This window comes from Scyliorhinus torazame, chromosome 1 (assembly GCF_047496885.1).
Source record: "Scyliorhinus torazame isolate Kashiwa2021f chromosome 1, sScyTor2.1, whole genome shotgun sequence".
NCBI lineage: Eukaryota > Metazoa > Chordata > Chondrichthyes > Carcharhiniformes > Scyliorhinidae > Scyliorhinus > Scyliorhinus torazame.
The window spans coordinates 5,356,507-5,372,829 of record NC_092707.1 but is presented as its reverse complement, the minus strand read 5'-3'; the positions used below and the strand labels follow the sequence as shown (position 1 = coordinate 5,372,829).

General features: G+C 45.9%; 1 protein-coding gene across 8 annotated transcripts in view; it reads right to left on the bottom strand.

The window, feature by feature from the left end:
- The window catches only part of pitpnm2 (phosphatidylinositol transfer protein, membrane-associated 2), a 764,809-nt gene that overhangs the window by 413,804 nt on the left and 334,682 nt on the right, over positions 1 to 16,323 (bottom strand). For 7 of the 8 annotated variants that reach the window (XM_072515369.1, XM_072515519.1, XM_072515564.1 and 4 more), the window contains one exon: positions 16,064 to 16,141. The exons of the other annotated variant lie outside the window; for it this stretch is intronic. The gene's annotated coding sequence lies outside the window, so the exon portion shown is untranslated. The remainder of the gene's footprint in view (positions 1 to 16,063; positions 16,142 to 16,323) is intronic. 8 annotated transcript variants of the gene reach the window in all.

The window sequence follows — 16,323 nt, the reverse complement described above, 5'->3', positions numbered from 1 at the left end:
TGGATAGGGTGGACAGTGAGAGCCTTCTCCCGCGGATGGATATGGCTGGCACGAGGGGACATAACTTTAAACTGAGGGGTAATAGATATAGGACAGAGGTCAGAGGTAGGTTCTTTACGCAAAGAGTAGTGAGGCCGTGGAATGCCCTACCTGCTACAGTAGTGAACTCGCCAACATTGAGGGCATTTAAAAGTTTATTGGATAAACATATGGATGATAATGGCATAGTGTAGGTTAGATGGCTTTTGTTTCGGTGCAACATCGTGGGCCGAAGGGCCTGTACTGCGCTGTATTGTTCTATGTTCTATGTTCTATGAGTTGGATGATCAGCCACGATGGTGATGAATGGCGGAGCAGGCTCGAAGGGCCAAAAGGCCTCCTCCTGCTCCGAGCTTCTATGTATGTATCTGCGTATCAGCCCTTGGAGAGACCACCCTACTTAAGTAGTGAGGGAATGCTGCACTGTCAGAGATATTGGGCTGGATTCTCCGCCCCGCCACCCACTTTTCAGCCTTGCCTCGTCGGCGGGATTCTCTGTTACACCGACCGGTCAATGGGCTTTCCCATTGTGGGGCAGCCCCCTGCCGTCGGGAAACCCCCGGGCTGCCGGCAAAACGGAGCATCACTCCGGCGGAGAATCCCGCCCCTTATCTTTCAGATGAGATGTTAAACCCAAGGGCCCGTCTGCCCCTCTTGGTTAGGCTTAAAAGATCCCATGTCCCAGCTCAAAGAACAGCAGAGAGGTTCTTCCCTGTGCCCTGACTAATAACAGTCAACCTCAATAGAAGAGAGGTGGGCTGTGCTGTGCACCAAACTGCTGTCATTACAAAAATGCAAGTTTTCAAACATTTCTAGCCCTGTAAGTGATATTTCTTTTCTGGGATAAATTTATTAGGGTTGTCGTTTTGTGACTTTTTTGTTATTTGCGCACAGGATTGGCAAGGTTGGCAGTTAACATAGAACATAGAACAATACAGCACAGAACAGGCCCTTCGGCCCTCGATGTTGTGCCGAGCATTGTCCGAAACCAAGATCAAGCTATCCCAGTCCCTGTCATTCTGGTGTGCTCCATGTGCCTATCCAATAACCGCTTGAAAGTTCCTAAAGTGTCCGACTCCACGATCACAGCAGGCAGTCCATTCCACACCCTAACCACTCTCTGAGTAAAGAACCTACCTAGGACATCCCTCCTATATCTCCCACCCTGAATCTTATAGTTATGCCCCCTTGTAATAGCTACATCCACCCGAGGAAATAGTCTCCGAACGTCCACTCTATCTAGCCCCCTCATTATCTTATAAACCTCTATTAAGTCGCCTCTCATCCTCCTCCGCTCCAAAGAGAAAAGCCCTAGCTCCCTCAACCTTTCCTCATAAGACCTATCCTGCAAACCAGGCAGCATCCTGGTAAATCTCCTTTGCACCCTTTCCAATGCTTCCACATCCTTCCTACAATGAGGTGAACAGAACTACACACAATACTCCAAATGTGGCCTCACCAGGGTCATGTATAGTTGCAGCATAACCCCATGGCTCTTAAACTCAAGCCGCCTGTTAATGAATGCTAACACACTATAAGCCTTCTTCACGGCTCTATCCACTTGAGTGGCAACCTTCAGAGATCTGTGGACATGAACCCCAAGATCTCTCTGTTCCTCCACATTCCTCAGAACCCTGCCGTTGACCCTGTAATCCGCATTCAAATTTGTCCGACCAAAATTAATCACCTTGCACTTATCAGGGTAAAACTCCATCTGCCATTTTTCAGCCCAGCTCTGCATCCTATCAATGTCTCTTTGCAGCCTACAACAGCCCTCCACCTCATCCACTACTCCACCAATCTTGGTGTCATCAGCAAATTTACTGACCCACCCTTCAGCCCCCTCCAAGTCATTTATAAGAATCACAAATAGCAGAGGACCCAGCACTGATCCCTGTGGTACACCGCTGGTAACTGGTCTCCAGTCTGAACATTTTCCATCCACCACCACCCTCTGTCTTCTATATGATAGCCAATTACTTATCCAATTGGCCAAATTTCCCTCTATCTCACACCTCCTTACTTTCTTCATGAGCCGACCATGGGGAACCTTATCAAGTTATTGCTTCTTCCTATTGATGCAATTGAAATGCTTGCTAGGTCTCTTCAGAGAGCAGTTAACAGACAGCACATTAGTATGAGATGGGATCACATACAGGTTTTCTTGCTAAAGGAACATTTGTGAACCAGTTCGATTTTGATCAGAAACTGAACTGGGCCAGCCAGATAAATACTGAGCAGGTCAGAGGCTGGGGGAATCCTGCAGAGAATAACTCACCTCCTGACTCCCCAAACTTGTCCACATCTACATGGCACAAGTCAAGAGTGTGATGGATCATTCTCCATTTGCCTGGATGAGTGCAGCTCCAACAACACTCAAGAAACTCGACACCATGCAGGACAAAGTAGCCCACTTAGACCATAAGACATAGGAGCAGAATTAGGCCACTCGGCCCATCAAGTCTGCTCCACCATTCAATCATGGCTGATATTTTCTCATCCCCATTCTCCTGCCTTCTCCCCATAATCCCTGATCCTCTTATTGATCAAGAACCTATCTCTCTCTGTCTTAAAGACACTCAGTGAATTGGCCTCCACCGCCTTCTGCGGCAAAGAGTTCCACAGATTCACCACCCTCTGGCTGAAGAAATTCCTCCTCATCTCTGTTTTGAAGGATCGTCCCCTTACTCTGAGATTGTGTCCTCTGGTTCTAGTTTTTCCTACAAGTGGAAACATCCTCTCCACGTCTACTCTATCCAGGCCTCTCAGTATCCTGTAAGTTTCAATAAGATCCCCCCTCATCCTTCTAAACTCCAATGAGTACAGACCCAGAGTCCTCAACTGTTCCTCATACGACAAGTTCTCCATTCCAGGGATCATTCTTGTGAACCTCCTCTGGACCCTTTCCAAGGCCAGCACATCCTTCCTTAGATACGGGGCCCAAAACTGCTCACGATACTCGAAATTGGGTCTGACCAGAGTCTTATACAGCCTCAGAAGGACATCCCTGGTCTTGTATTCTAGCCCTCTTGACATGAATGCTAACATTGCATTTGCCTTCTTAACCGCCGACTGAACCGCTTGATTGGCACCCCATCCACACACATTCACTCCCCTCACCACTGACACGCAGTAGCAGCAGATGCATGCAGTAACTTATCAAGGCTTCTTTGATAGCACCTTCCAACCAAGACCCCTACCAGAAGGATAAGGGCAGCAGATACCTGGGAACCCCACCACTGGAAATTCCCCTGCAAGTCACTCACCACCCTGACTGGGAAAAACATGGCCGTTCCTTCACTGTCGCTGGCTCCAAATCCTGGAACTCAATCCCTAACAGCACTGTGGGTGTACCTGCACCAGATAGGCTGAAGTGGGTTGAAGAAAGCAGCTCACCACCACTTTCTCAAGGGCAATTAGGGATGGACAACAAATGCTGCTCTTGCCCTTTTCCACCGTTTCTGGCTTCTCTGTGACCTCTCGAGCTCCTGTTTCCCTGCTTCTTTGCCTTTTTAGATGAGGAGCTGAATGAGTCTGAGTTTTCGGGCTAAATTTGGCCAAACGTGTTCTGGAGGAGAGCCACATGATGTGCGGAGACTCAGCACATCCCCGTCACCGGAAGTCTCCGGAACAGCCTTCTTCGTGCAATGTCCAAGGTTATGAGGGTGAGAGTGGAGCCGTTCCCAAAAGTGGCAGTCTTTGGGGGGGGGAATGCCCTTGCCTGTACCTCCCTGATCACCCGCCGTAGAATCCTGCTCAAATGGCGGTCAGCAGCACCACCCAAAGCTGCAGACTGGCTGGCGGTCAGCAGCACCACCCAAAGCTGCAGACTGGCTGGCGGTCAGCAGCACCACCCAAAGCTGCAGACTGGCTGGCGGTCAGCAGCACCACCCAAAGCTGCAGACTGGCTGGCGGTCAGCAGCACCACCCAAAGCTGCGGACTGGCTGGCGGTCAGCAGCACCACCCAAAGCTGCAGACTGGCTGGCGGTCAGCAGCACCACCCAAAGCTGCAGACTGGCTGGCCGACCTGTCGGAATTTCTCCGACCAGAGAAAATCTAATTCACCATCCGGGAGTCGGACGAGGGCTTCCACAAGATGTGGAGGCCATTCACAACTTGCTCCAGGACCTGTCTGTAGCCAATAGAGCAAAGGTGAGTGGGGCCCACAGAGAGACCACAAGCACCAACAAAAAGGGAGACGGAGGGGAGGTAAAAGGAGGCATAAACGCCGATCACACCCTGGGGTGGGACCGACCGAAAGTTTGTAAATACGGTCCGTCGGCCAGGATTGAGGTACCACTATGAATATATGTCCACTTTACGATCTGCTATGTATGATAATGAAAAACAATTTTTTTTTAAAGTCTGTATAAAAGAAGAAAAAGGGGGAAGTGGTTCAGGGAGGATTGGTTTTTAGGGTTATTTCTAATGATTGGCTTCTGTAAATTGTATTTGATTTGTACCAAATGTGTTTATTTTGTATTGTAAAAAATGAAAAACTCTAATAAAAACATTTTCAAAAAGAAAAAGTGTCAGATTGAAAATGTGGTGACAGGATCAGGTCATTTATGCCTCCAATGTTCTAACTCACTTTGTCAAGCATCCAGCTGCATTTTGATCCCTTTAATGTCACCAATTCCACAGCTTTACTTCGCAGATAATCCACACATTTATTACCTTTTCAGTCTTGCTTTTAAACTGACTTTTCCCAAATTTAAGCTGGCCTGAGTTACCGAGATCTACTGTGATCGACTGTGATCTAAGCAAGATCTCGAAATACCAACAATGCGAGCTGACACTTGTCTTTCAGCCTATAATTTTACCATTAGTAATTTGAAACATCAACACAGTATCGATGCTTCTTCTTAAAACACAAATGAAAGTGTAAGTCAGGTGGTTTTTAAAAACGAGAGGAGTGAGTTAACCTGCGAATGATAACTTGCTGTGTCGTGCAGAATAGCCTATAACCAACCTTGAAAGTGATAAATGGCCGACACACAACACAACCATTCCCTGGGCAAGCATGTACCTGTACATAGTGCAACTTGCAGAATGTGACTGAACCCTTACTGCTTTTAGCAGTTATCGACCCAGAACTGTCAAAGTAGGTAAATTAAGTAAGTTTGACTGAATCTATTTGTTATTATAAAAAGTTTTGTGTATAGAGAATGCACATAGAGTGTCACAACCCACGAACGTCACAGGACTAAAAATGGAAATTGACCTTCTCCAAGTGAGAGTTTCATAAAGACTGAAGAAATAGCAGGCATAAACAATTCATCACTTTGAGCCCATTCTGCGATTCAATAAGATCCTCAACCCCAGCTACACCTTCCCACCACCCAATCTCCATATCCTTTCTTCCTTCAGTGTCCAAAATCCATCTATCTCGATTTGTATATATTCAGCAACTGCCCATTCACAACTCTATGCAGTAGAGAATTCCATAGGTTTTGCAGCCCTTTGAGTGAAGAAATTTCTCATCATCTTAGTCCTAAATAGTCGAACTCCTATTTTAAGATTGTGGCACCTACTTCTAGACTTCTCAGCTCGGGGAAGCATCCTCCGAGCACCTACCCAGTGAAGCACATCGCTTTTTCTTTTCAACTCTAGAGAATATAGGCCTAGCTAACTCAATGTCTCCATGTTGGACAACCTGTCCATCTCGGAAATCAATCTAGTAAACCTTTCGTAGGGGCTGGTTTAGCACAGTGGGCTAAACAGCTGCCTTGCAATGCAGAACAAGGCCAGCAACGTGGGTTCAATTCCCGTACCAGCCTCAGGCGCCGGAATGTGGCGACTAGGGGCTTTTCACAGTAACTTCATTTGAAGCCTACTTGTGACAATAATCGATTTTCATTTTCATTTGTTGCAGCCTCTGTAAGGCAGTATACCTTTCTTTAGGTAAAGAGATCAAAACTACAGACTATTCCGGGTGTAGTCTCACCAATGCCCCGTACAATTACAGAATGACTTATTTACTCTTATACCCCAACCCCTTTGTAACAATAGCAATATTCACTAAAAGCTGTGGAAAAAACACAACAAATCCAACAAAATTCTACCATGTTTGTGTTTAGAAAGATGGAAGTATGAACATAGAAAATACAGCACGTATGGTGCAGGAGGAGGCTATTTGGCCCATGTGTGTCTGTGTTTGGCAACAAAGAGCTATCCAGCCGCCAGGAGACAACAGTAGAATGCCACTGGGTGAAATACCCATTCGGAGAGCTGGTGCAGACATGATGGGCTGAATGTCCTCCTTCTGCACTGTAACAATTCTGTGATTCAGTCTAAAGCACCTTCCACCTTTTGGTCCATATCCCTGTGCTGGGCATTTCCAATTTTGTTAAATGTGAAGAGGGGAGGAGGAGCAGCAGCAGCCAGAGCAGTGGCACCACGGCTGGCTCTGATGTTCAGAAGGGAGGGTCAAAGCGCAGAAGGGCAATAGTAATAGGGGACTCTATAGTCAGGGGCACAGATAGGTGCTTCTGTGGACGTGAAAGAGACTCCAGGATGGTATGTTGCCTCCCTGGTGCCAGGGTCCAGGATGTCTCCGAACGGGTAGAGGGCATCCTGAAGGGGGAGGGCAAACATGCAGAGGTCGTTGTACATATTGGTACTAACGACATAGGCAGGAAGGGGCATGAGGTCCTGCAGCAGGAGTTCAGGGAGTTAGGCAGAAAGTTAAAAGACAGGACCTCTAGGGTTGTAATCTCAGGATTACTCCATGTGCCACGTGCCAGTGAGGCTAGAAATAGGAAGATAGAGCAGCTAAACAAGTGGCTAAACAGCTGGTGTAGGAGGGAGGGTTTCCGTTTTCTGGACCACTGGGAGCTCTTCCGGGGCAGGTGTGACCTATATAAGAAGGACGGGTTGCATCTAAACTGGAGAGGCATAAATATCCTGGCCGCGAGGTTTGCTAGTGTCACACGGGAGGGTTTAAACTAGTATGGCAGGGGGGTGGGCACGGGAGCAATAGGTCAGAAGGTGAGAGCATTGAGGGAGAACTCAGGAATAGGGACAGTGTGGCTCTGAGGCAGAGCAGACAGGGAGAAGTTGCTGAACACAGCGGGTCTGGTGGCCTGAAGTGCATATGTTTTAATGCAAGAAGTATTACGGGTAAGGCAGATGAACGTAGAGCTTGGATTAGTACTTGGAACTATAATGTTGTTGCCATTACAGAGACCTGGTTGAGGGAAGGGCAGGATTGGCAGCTAAACGTTCCAGGATTTAGTTGTTTCAGACGGGATAGAGGGGGATGTAAAAGGGGTGGCGGAGTTGCGCTACTGGTTAGGGAGAATATCACAGCTGTACTGCGGGAGGACACCTCAGAGGGCAGTGAGGCTACATGGGTAGAGATCAGGAATAAGAAGGGTGCAGTCACAATGTTGGGGGTTTACTACAGGCCTCCCAACAGCCAGCGGGAGATAGAGGAGCAGATAGGTAGACAGATTTTGGAAAAGAGTACAAACAACAGGGTTGTGGTGATGGGAGACTTCAACTTCCCCAATATTGACTGGGACTCACTTAGTGCCAGGGGCTTAGACAGGGCGGAGTTTGTAAGGAGCATCCAGGAGGGCTTCTTAAAACAATATGTAGACAGTCCAACTAGGGAAGGAGCGGTACTGGACCTGGTATTGGGGAATGAGCCCGGCCAGGTGGAAGAAGGATAAATACGGCAATTTTCGGGAACCTTGGATAACGAGGGATATTGTAGGCCTCGTCAAAAAGAAAAAGGAGGCATTTGTCAGGGCTAAAAGGCTGGGAACAGACGAAGCCTGTGTGGAATATAAGGAAAGTAGGAAGGAACTTAAGCAAGGAATCAGGAGGGCTAGAAGGGGTCCCGAAAAGTCATTGGCAAATAGGGTTAAGGAAAATCCCAAGGCTTTTTACACATACATAAAAAGCAAGAGGGTATCCAGGGAAAGGGTTGGCCCACTGAAGGATAGGCAAGGGAATCTATGTGTGGAGCCAGAGGAAATGGGCGAGGTACTAAATGAATACTTTGCATCAGTATTCACCAAAGGGAAGGAATTGGCAGATGTTGAGTCTGGAGAAGGGGGTGTAGATAGCCTGGGTCACATTGAGATCCAAAAAGACGAGGTGTTGGGTGTCTTAAAAAATATTAAGGTAGATAAGTCCCCAGGGCCTGATGGGATCTACCCCAGAATACTGAAGGAGGCTGGAGAGGAAATTGCTGAGGACTTGACAGAAATCTTTGGATCCTCACCGTCTTCAGGTGATGTCCCGGAGGACTGGAGAATAGCCAATGTTGTTCCTCTGTTTAAGAAGGGTAGCAAGGATAATCCAGGGAACTACAGGCCGGTGAGCCTTACTTCAGTGGTAGGGAAATTACTGGAGAGAATTCTTCGAGACAGGATCTACTCCCATTTGGAAGCAAATGGACGTATTAGTGAGAGGCAGCATGGTTTTGTGAAGGGGATGTCGTGTCTCACTAACTTGATAGAGTTTTTCGAGGAGGTCACTAAGATGATTGATGCAGGTAGGCCAGTGGATGTTGTCTATATGGACTTCAGTAAGGCCTTTGACAAGGTCCCTCATGGTAGACTAGTACAAAAGGTGACGTCACACGGGATCAGGGGTGAGCTGGCAAGGTGGATACAGAACTGGCTAGGTCATAGAAGGCAGAGAGTAGCAATGGAAGGATGCTTTTCTAATTGGAGGGCTGTGACCAGTGGTGTTCCACAGGGATCAGTGCTGGGACCTTTGCTCTTTGTAGTATATATAAATGATTTGGAGGAAAATGTAACTGGTCTGATTAGTAAGTTTGCAGACGACACAAAGGTTGGTGGAATTGCGGATAGCGATGAGGACTGTCAGAGGATACAGCAGGATTTAGATTGTCTGGAGACTTGGGCGGAGAGATGGCAGATGGAGTTTAATCCGGACAAATGTGAGGTAATGCATTTTGGAAGGTCTAATGCAGGTAGGGAATATACAGTGAATGGTAGAACCCTCAAGAGTATTGAAAGTCAGAAAGATCTAGGAGTACAGGTCCACAGGTCACTGAAAGGTGCAACACAGGTGGAGAAGGTAGTCAAGAAGGCATACGGCATGCTTGCCTTCATTGGCCGGGGCATTGAGTATAAGAATTGGCAAGTCATGTTGCAGCTGTATAGAACCTTAGTTAGGCCACACTTGGAGTATAGTGTTCAATTCTGGTCGCCACACTACCAGAAGGATGTGGAGGCTTTAGAGAGGGTGCAGAAGAGATTTACCAGAATGTTGCCTGGTATGGAGGGCATTAGCTATGAGGAGCGGTTGAATAAACTCGGTTTGTTCTCACTGGAACGAAGGAGGTTGAGGGGCGACCTGATAGAGGTCTACAAAATTATGAGGGGCATAGACGGAGTGGATAGTCAGAGGCTTTTCCCCGGGGTAGAGGGGTCAATTACTAGGGGGCATAGGTTTATAGTGAGAGGGGCAAGGTTTAGAGTAGATGTGCGAGGCAAGTTTTTTTACACAGAGGGTAGTGGGTGCCTGGAATTCGCTACCGGAGGAGGTGGTGGAAGCAGGGACGATAGTGACATTTAAGGGGCATCTTGACAAATAAATGAATAGGATGGGAATAGAGGGATACGGACCCAGGAAGTGTAGAAGATTGTAGTTTAGTCGGGCAGCATGGTCGGCACGGGCTTGGAGGGCCGAAGGGCCTGTTCCTGTGCTGTACATTTCTTTGTTGTTCTGTGTTCTTTGCCGCCTTAAAATGTCAATCAATTTCAATCTTTCTTAGGCCTATTAAATTACTCCAGAAGCTTTGTCCTTAATCTGGCAACTATTCTAAAACCCTTGAAGAATCTATTGTGTCAAAATAAAAAGTGGAAATGGAGGGGATCAATGTGAGTGAGTATTGTGCAAGCCAAAGAGGTGCTACGCAAGTCAGAAGTCCTGACATATCTTGATCCAAATTTCCCCCTGGCATGTGACGCATCACCTTATGGGGTTGGGGCGGTGGTTTCCCACATAATGCTCACAAGTGACGAGAAGCTGATAGCCTTCACATTGAGGACCTTAAATAAAACTGGAAGCAATTTTGCGCAGATGGTGAAAGAAGCCCAAAGAATCATTTTTGGAATAAAATGGTTCTATCAATTCCTTTATGGGAGGAAATTCACTTTATTATCATAGATTATCATAGAATTTACAGTGCAAAAGGAGGCCATTTGGCCCATCGAGTCTGCACCGGCTCGTGGAAAGAGCACCCTACCCAATGTCAACACCGCCACCCTATCCCCATAACCCAGTAACCCCACCCAACACTAAGGGCAATTTTTGGACACGAAGAGCAATTTATCATGGCCAATCCACCTAACCTGCATATCTTTGGGCTGTGGGAGGAAACCGGAGCACCCAGAGGAAACCCACGCACACACGGGGAGGATGTGCAGACTCCGCACAGACAGTGACCCAAGCCGGAATCGAACCTGGGACCCTGGAGCTGTGAAGCAATTGTGCTATCCACAATGCTACCGTGCTGCCCCTTATTATTGACGGACTATCTTGCACTATTTTTGGACCTCATATCGAAATTCTATCACTGGCAGTGAGTAGAATGCAGGGGTGAGCATTGCTCGTCAGTATACACTTACACGATCGAGTACCGTCAGTCAACCCTTCAATGGGAATGCAGATGGAATTTCCCAACTCCCCTTACCAAACAGTTCGTCGATATGCAGTTCAAGTCCTCAGTCAAATGTTCAATTTTTCCTGACTGATTCTCAATTGTTCTCATCAGTTCTCTTGTTTCATTCGCAAATTCCACTTTCGTACAAGAAAGTTGATTTTCTGTGTTAATCGGGTTTTCTTTCAATTGCTTGTTATCTACAAAGGTTTCTAATTTTTCTCCGCAGTAGTTTCCAAAGGTATATTAAGAGCACCATGATCAACAGCCTATTACAATATAGTTGTCATCAGGGCAGCACGGTGGCGCAGTGGTTAGCACTGCTCCCTCACGACGCCGAGGTCCCAGGTTCGATCCCGACTCTGGGTTACTGTCTGTGTGGAGTTTGCACAATCTCCCCATGTTTGCGTGGGTTTCGCCCCCACAACCCAAAGATGTGCAGGGTAGGTGGATTGGTCACACTAAATTGCCCCTTAATTGGGAAAAATTGGATACTCTAAATTTATTTTTTTTAATATATAGTTGGCATCACATCGCAGTCTCCACACACCAAATCATTACCTAGGATGAAATCTATTCCTCCAATAGATAATTTAGGAATAATTCCCACTTAGCAATTCCATTTACAAAATTACTTCTTAATTAACTTTGCACAAAGTTCCGGCGAGAAATTATCCCAGTGAAAAGTGGATTCCTCTCACCATCCTAGCACAGACAGGACAACGGTCTCCTACACCATACAAACCCAAGACAATGTAATATGGAGAAGGCAGGCAGATCAATGTTTGATGACAAGAACCAATCACCAGAGACAGAGCTGACACAAAATCCAAATCCAGCTGTGCCAGCTCTACCTGGACCTTCCCGCGAACCTGAGAGTAACCAGACCAATTGGGGAAAACAGCACATCAATTGTGAATCAAACACCGAGTCAACCTCAGATCACTATGTCGCCTCTGGTTAAGATAACCACTAACGATGCTCACACCAAGCCAGAGGAACCAGAGGTTGTAGCAAGTACTAAAAAGCGGACGTCCGATGTTCGCGGAGCAGACTCGGTGGGCTGAATGGCCTAATTCTGCTCCTATATCTTATGGGAACGACACAGAGAATGATGACCTCTGGAACATCTGACATACTGACTGTTGTTGATTGATTGCTCATGCTGTTAATTGATTGTTAATGTAATACTGTTTATTGTGATTTAAAAGGAGAGGAAATGTTGTGTATTCATAATGTTTCCTGACAACCAGTCTTGTAGCTGGACAGGGGCACTTTAAGAGAACGTTTGCGTGTTAGACTGTCCGATAACGGCCGTTTGTGCAGGCAAACGGACAGTCTAACATCGCAGCCTGTAGTGTTAACATCTTCTAAATAAAGCTTGACATTACAAGGTCGACAGACTCAACACATATTCTTCCTCCAGTGGACCAGAATAACACATCATATTCTAGCTGTGGCCTAACTGGTGCAACCTCCCTGCTCTTATATACAAGCCCTCGGGCAATACTCTGATAACAGGAACAGTATGGAAATGGAGTCAAAACTGTAGCCCAACAGCACACAACAAATTATCAATAATAAATCTGCTGTTCCATTCCCAACGTCTGCATCCCCTTCTTTCCCTGTCCGAGCTTTAACTCTGGCTCCTTCCTCGCGTCGAAGCTTACATCCAGATTACTTATACAGAATTACAGACAGTTCTGTAACTCAAGAGAGCTATGCAAACCTACATCACCTTGGAGATGAAATAAAATAAAAGGGTTACAGAACACGGGGTAAAAAATGAGATTCAACTACAAAACAGGAAAAATAAAAGCACAAGAGTGGAAACGCAGAAAAACAAAGACAATCTGCCGGAGAGAAGAGACAAGGAGAGATTTCAGAAAGAGGGCAAAAGATCAAGATAACCAGAGATAGGAATGAAAGTGAAAGAGTTAAAGAGACAGACAATTGGAAAATGGGAGAAAGGTGATTTGATACAGATCATATTGTGCAGCATCTCATCATGAATCCTCCGTATCACATATCAAATAAATTAAAATTAAAAGTTAATAAAATGGTCAATTTCTATTCTGAAAGTGATCCGCAATTATTGCAGAGATTGTGTAATGTTTCTGGTGATGTTACAGAAAGGTTTTATCTGTCAGCGCAATTTGTTCTTATTTCTGGCACTATTTCAGTACTGTTCGTGACACATCAGCGAGTTTGTTACCAGGAAAAGGAGTTTTATTAATTCTCAAGGTAAGGCAAGCACTTAGTCCTAATTCCCCTAGCAAAAGTGCTGTGAATGGCTTGTTAAACCATTTCAGAGTTGAGTTAAGAGCCAACCAACCACACAGCTGTGGGTCTGGAGTCATGTGCAGATGGGCCAGAGAGGAAAAGTTTGGTATATTTCTTCCATTAAGGATATTAGGGAACCAAATTGTTTTTTCAGACCATCTATTAGTTCATAATTATTAATATTAATTTCTCAATTTCAGATTTCTTTAATTAACTGAATTGAAATTCATAGCTACAGTGGTGGGATTAATTAATCTCTCTGGGTTAACATTCCAATTATGCTACAGTACCTATTTTCTGACACTACAGGGCTACTGAGAAATAGTTTGTCCAAATAAAGATGAGGTTGTGGTTTGAATTTAATCCATTCATTGCACATTTGTTACAATCCAGTCCTCTAGTAATTTGGAAGTATCATAGAACATAGAACTGTACGCACACATAATAATTGCAACAATGAGACTTTAATTCCTTCATGTGACATGAATGTTGCTGGCAAGGCCAGCATTTGTTTTTCATTTTTAAAAGCTCTGGAGAAGGTGGTGAGCGGTTTTCTTAAACCGCTGGTGGAGGTACACCCACATTGCTTCAAGAGAGGGAGTTCCGGGATTTTAACCCAGTGAAGGAACAGTGATATAGTTCCAAGTCAGCGTGGTGCGTGATTTGGGATGGAAAGCCCTTGTCCTTCCAGGTGGTAGAGATCAGGGGTTTGGAAAGTGCCCAGATAGGACTCTTGGTGAATTGCTGCAGTGCATCTTGTAGATGGAACACACACTGGTACCACTGTGTTCCAACGGTGAAAGGATGAATGTTTAAGGTGGCTAGCGATGGTAATGCTGCTGAATTTCATGGTGAGATGAATGGATTCTCTCTTGTTGGAGCTTCCGACTCCCCAAAGCTTGTTGATCATCTTCAAGGCCCATGTCAGGAGTGTGATAGAATACTCTCCATTTGACATCAACCAAGTGTGAGGGACTAGATATGATCATTGCTGTTTCTAAACTAGAACAAAAATCTTTAAAATGGCTGAACCCGTCTGCCAGCCTGTGACCCCCAAACAAAAGAAGCTAATTGTCAGGTTCAAAGACAAGCACGTCGTTATCTCTGACCTCTGGACTGTACAGCTCAACCTAAAAGGGAACAACACAAAGACCTTCTGTATTTAATAACCCACGCCGACCGAAAGGGGATGATAAATCCGCAAAGATAAAGGCCCCATAAACTTCCTTCTTACTCCTCATGGCTGAAGCATTTAACAGCCTGTGCAATCCAAACAATGGGATACACTTCCTTTCTCAAAGAACTGATGGGAAGGTGGGAGTCAGATGACATGGGACTCTGGCTTGTGGAACAAATAATATTGTCTAGTTGAACTGCATAGTCCAATCTCAATCTACTATATGCCACCTAACGACCAGCTTCACTGACAAAGAGCTCTGCCTAGGTGGGAATTCCTGGCCCCCATTTAAACTACTTGTACTGAAGATTCTCCACCACCACTCTGAAGATTGATGCAGCTCTATCTCATCCTATGAAATCAAAATCACCGGAAAAGTAAATTATCCAGCATCGTTTTTTTGCCCATTGACCGGCACAAAGGAATAATTCGAGAACCTGGAACCCACGTGAAACAATATTTCTTTTCACTTATTACAATCCCAGTCCAGACCCCAACAGTGGCTCGGATACTGGACAGAAACCCCAATATTTTATTTTAATCTTGTAAGACTGTGAGGAAAGGATACTTTATTTCACAAAGAAATAGGGATATGGTATTTTAAAATAAAATTTTATTACGAACAGTATTAAAATCTTTCACATCAAATAGTTTACAATTACCCCTCAAACAAGACTTCTCAACACAGTGAATACAATACCCTTACTAGTTATCTTTATTCCCACTTACACAACAATATTGACCATCTCAGCTCCCAATCCACCCTAAATGCCAATGGCACAATACTTGCTTTACAGAGTTATTCTTTGAGAAAGAGACATTTTGAAACTGATTTACAGAACAGATCTGACTCCGGTCTGAACCCCTACAGAAACTCTGGCTGGATGTTTTCAAAAGCTGTTTTCAACTGCCTTGTTTCAGCTCCCCGTGTCCTCAGACAAGTCTGTACTGCTATAAATACAGTTAATCTCTTTAAACTAACGTACAGTGAGAACAAACTGCCTTACTTGGTCTCAGCTTCAGCCAGATCAGAACTCAACTGAAAATGCTTTTTCAAAAAGCATTAGCTCCACCTAGTAATGACATCATCTCACCTAGCTGAAAAACTAAGTAACTTCCTAGGGAATCCCCTTAATCACAACAAAATTGTATGAGCCCAAGCTCTTTATGATGGTTAATAAAACCATTTTTGGGGGATACAGGTAGCACGAGACTGGGGCAGGTTACATAAGTTAAATTTGACTAGAGTGGTGGAACAAATGAAGAGGGAGTTTCGGAGATGGGGTGCACTCCCACTGTCACTTGCGGGGAGGGTGCAGATGGTAAAGATGACAATCCTCCCTAGATTCCTGTTCATCTTCCAATGCCTCCCGATCTTTATCCCACGGTCCTTCTTCAAAAGGACCAGCAAAATCATCATGAGCTTTGTCTGGGCGGGAAAATCCCCGCGGGTGAAGAAGGCGATGCTTGAAAGGAGCCACAGTGAGGGGGGACTGGCATTGCCGAATCTGATCAACTACTACTGGGCGGCTAATATAGCCATGATAAGGAAGTGGATGGTGGATCTATCTGGGAGCAGGTGGAGGCGGCTTCCTGCAGGGGCACCAGTTTGGCAGCCCTGGTCACGGCTCCCCTACTGCTTGCGCCGGCCAGGTACTCCACCAGCCCGGTAGTGGGGGCGGCCTTGCGGATTTGGGGCCAGTGGAGAAAGCATGCAGGGGAGGTGGGTTCGTCGGTTTGGGCTCCAATTTATGATAACCATCAATTCGCCCCCGGGAACATGGATGGAGGGTTTCGAACATGGCGGCGGGCGGGGTGAGGAGGGTGGGCGATATGTTCCTGGAGGGGAACTTTGCAAGTTTGAGGGAGTTGGAGGAGAAAGCTGGGCTGGAAAGGGGAAATGTCTTTAGGTACTTACAGGTGCGGGACTTTGTACGCAGACAGGTCCCATCCTTCCCACGCCTCCCGCCAATAGGGATCCAGGACAGAATAGTCTCTAGAGGAGAAGGAGGAGAGGGTAGAGTCTCGGTTATTTACAAAGTGCTCATCATAGATTATCATAGAATTTACAGTGCACCGGCTCTTGGAAAGAGCACCATATTCAAGGTCAACACCACCACCCTATCCCCATAACCCAGTAACCCCACCCAACACTAAGGGCAATTTTGGACACGAAGG